This window comes from Oncorhynchus mykiss, unplaced genomic scaffold, assembly GCF_013265735.2.
Source record: "Oncorhynchus mykiss isolate Arlee unplaced genomic scaffold, USDA_OmykA_1.1 un_scaffold_379, whole genome shotgun sequence".
Taxonomy (NCBI): domain Eukaryota; kingdom Metazoa; phylum Chordata; class Actinopteri; order Salmoniformes; family Salmonidae; genus Oncorhynchus; species Oncorhynchus mykiss.
This window is the reverse complement of record NW_023493826.1, coordinates 97,501-100,000: the sequence shown is the minus strand read 5'-3', so window position 1 is coordinate 100,000 and position 2,500 is coordinate 97,501. Positions and strand designations below refer to the sequence as shown.

The 2,500-nt window shown below is 45.4% G+C and overlaps 8 non-coding genes across 8 annotated transcripts in view; all 8 read right to left on the bottom strand.

Annotated features, from left to right (window-relative positions):
- Nucleotides 1–190: 190 nt before the first annotated feature.
- On the bottom strand, nt 191–309 carry LOC118954193. The gene has a single exon (XR_005044378.1). It is a non-coding gene; the product is annotated as a 5S ribosomal RNA (ribosomal RNA).
- A 177-nt stretch (nt 310–486) lies between these two features.
- On the bottom strand, nt 487–605 carry LOC118954192. The gene has a single exon (XR_005044377.1). It is a non-coding gene; the product is annotated as a 5S ribosomal RNA (ribosomal RNA).
- Nucleotides 606–864: 259 nt separating this feature from the next.
- LOC118954191 lies at nt 865–983 on the bottom strand. Its single transcript, XR_005044376.1, has one exon. It is a non-coding gene; the product is annotated as a 5S ribosomal RNA (ribosomal RNA).
- Nucleotides 984–1,160: 177 nt separating this feature from the next.
- On the bottom strand, nt 1,161–1,278 carry LOC118954253. Its single transcript, XR_005044438.1, has one exon. It is a non-coding gene; the product is annotated as a 5S ribosomal RNA (ribosomal RNA).
- A 175-nt stretch (nt 1,279–1,453) lies between these two features.
- Nucleotides 1,454–1,572, bottom strand: LOC118954190. The gene has a single exon (XR_005044375.1). It is a non-coding gene; the product is annotated as a 5S ribosomal RNA (ribosomal RNA).
- Nucleotides 1,573–1,830: 258 nt separating this feature from the next.
- LOC118954189 lies at nt 1,831–1,949 on the bottom strand. The gene has a single exon (XR_005044374.1). It is a non-coding gene; the product is annotated as a 5S ribosomal RNA (ribosomal RNA).
- Nucleotides 1,950–2,126: 177 nt separating this feature from the next.
- Nucleotides 2,127–2,245, bottom strand: LOC118954188. Its single transcript, XR_005044373.1, has one exon. It is a non-coding gene; the product is annotated as a 5S ribosomal RNA (ribosomal RNA).
- Nucleotides 2,246–2,422: 177 nt separating this feature from the next.
- Nucleotides 2,423–2,500, bottom strand: part of LOC118954187 — a 119-nt gene continuing 41 nt past the window's right edge. The window contains exon 1 of the ribosomal RNA XR_005044372.1: nt 2,423–2,500. This exon is cut by the window's right edge and continues 41 nt beyond it. This is a non-coding gene — a ribosomal RNA (5S ribosomal RNA).

Sequence of the window (2,500 nt, the reverse complement as noted above, 5' to 3'; positions counted from 1 at the left end):
ATTTAGATAAGCATCTTTGTGTCACTCAAAAGTGGAAGAAATTGCATATACTGTAGCCATAATTTGTAGCACAGATTGTTGGATGAAATACAAACTAACCTTGCTTACTTATTTCAAAGCGAGGGCACATATTTCAGCCTTGTGGGAAAAAAACGACAAAGAGTTGAAATTCCACAAGGCAGTGACAAAAAGCTTACAGCACCTGGTATTCCCAGGCGGTCTCCCATCCAAGTACTAACCAGGCCCGACCCTGCTTAGCTTCCGAGATCGGACGAGATCAGGCGTACTCAGGCCGGTGTGGCCGTAAGCGAAAGGCAATCTCAAAAAGTGGATGAAATTGCATATACTGTAGCCATAATTTGTAGCACAGATTGTTGGATGAAATACAAACTAACCTTGCTTACTTATTTCAAAGCGAGGGCACATATTTCAGCCTTGTGGGAAAAAACGGACAAAGAGTTGAAATTCCACAAGGCAGTGACAAAAAGCTTACAGCACCTGGTATTCCCAGGCGGTCTCCCATCCAAGTACTAACCAGGCCCGACCCTGCTTAGCTTCCGAGATCGGACGAGATCAGGCGTACTCAGGCCGGTGTGGCCGTAAGCGAGAACTATCTCTTGGTGCACTATGTAAAGTCAAAGTGAGCCTGATTAACAGCTGTTGCATTTCCACCATTTAGATAAGCATCTTTGTGTCACTCAAAAAGTGGAAGAAATTGCATATACTGTAGCCATAATTTGTAGCACAGATTGTTGGATGAAATACAAACTAACCTTGCTTACTTATTTCAAAGCGAGGGCACATATTTCAGCCTTGTGGGAAAAAACGGACAAAGAGTTGAAATTCCACAAGGCAGTGACAAAAAGCTTACAGCACCTGGTATTCCCAGGCGGTCTCCCATCCAAGTACTAACCAGGCCCGACCCTGCTTAGCTTCCGAGATCGGACGAGATCAGGCGTACTCAGGCCGGTGTGGCCGTAAGCGAAAGGCAATCTCAAAAAGTGGATGAAATTGCATATACTGTAGCCATAATTTGTAGCACAGATTGTTGGATGAAATACAAACTAACCTTGCTTACTTATTTCAAAGCGAGGGCACATATTTCAGCCTTGTGGGAAAAAACGGACAAAGAGTTGAAATTCCACAAGGCAGTGACAAAAAGCTTACAGCACCTGGTATTCCCAGCGGTCTCCCATCCAAGTACTAACCAGGCCCGACCCTGCTTAGCTTCCGAGATCGGACGAGATCAGGCGTACTCAGGCCGGTGTGGCCGTAAGCGAAAGGCAATCTCAAAAGTGGATGAAATTGCATATACTGTAGCCATAATTTGTAGCACAGATTGTTGGATGAAATACAAACTAACCTTGCTTACTTATTTCAAAGCGAGGGCACATATTTCAGCCTTGTGGGAAAAAACGGACAAAGAGTTGAAATTCCACAAGGCAGTGACAAAAGCTTACAGCACCTGGTATTCCCAGGCGGTCTCCCATCCAAGTACTAACCAGGCCCGACCCTGCTTAGCTTCCGAGATCGGACGAGATCAGGCGTACTCAGGCCGGTGTGGCCGTAAGCGAGAAACTATCTCTTGGTGCACATGTAAAGTCAAAGTGAGCCTGATTAACAGCTGTTGCATTTCCACCATTTAGATAAGCATCTTTGTGTCACTCAAAAAGTGGAAGAATTGCATATACTGTAGCCATAATTTGTAGCACAGATTGTTGGATGAAATACAAACTAACCTTGCTTACTTATTTCAAAGCGAGGGCACATATTTCAGCCTTGTGGGAAAAAACGGACAAAGAGTTGAAATTCCACAAGGCAGTGACAAAAAGCTTACAGCACCTGGTATTCCCAGGCGGTCTCCCATCCAAGTACTAACCAGGCCCGACCCTGCTTAGCTTCCGAGATCGGACGAGATCAGGCGTACTCAGGCCGGTGTGGCCGTAAGCGAAAGGCAATCTCAAAAAGTGGATGAAATTGCATATACTGTAGCCATAATTTGTAGCACAGATTGTTGGATGAAATACAAACTAACCTTGCTTACTTATTTCAAAGCGAGGGCACATATTTCAGCCTTGTGGGAAAAAACGGACAAAGAGTTGAAATTCCACAAGGCAGTGACAAAAAGCTTACAGCACCTGGTATTCCCAGGCGGTCTCCCATCCAAGTACTAACCAGGCCCGACCCTGCTTAGCTTCCGAGATCGGACGAGATCAGGCGTACTCAGGCCGGTGTGGCCGTAAGCGAAAGGCAATCTCAAAAAGTGGATGAAATTGCATATACTGTAGCCATAATTTGTAGCACAGATTGTTGGATGAAATACAAACTAACCTTGCTTACTTATTTCAAAGCGAGGGCACATATTTCAGCCTTGTGGGAAAAAACGGACAAAGAGTTGAAATTCCACAAGGCAGTGACAAAAAGCTTACAGCACCTGGTATTCCCAGGCGGTCTCCCATCCAAGTACTAACCAGGCCCGACCCTGCTTAGCTTCCGAGAT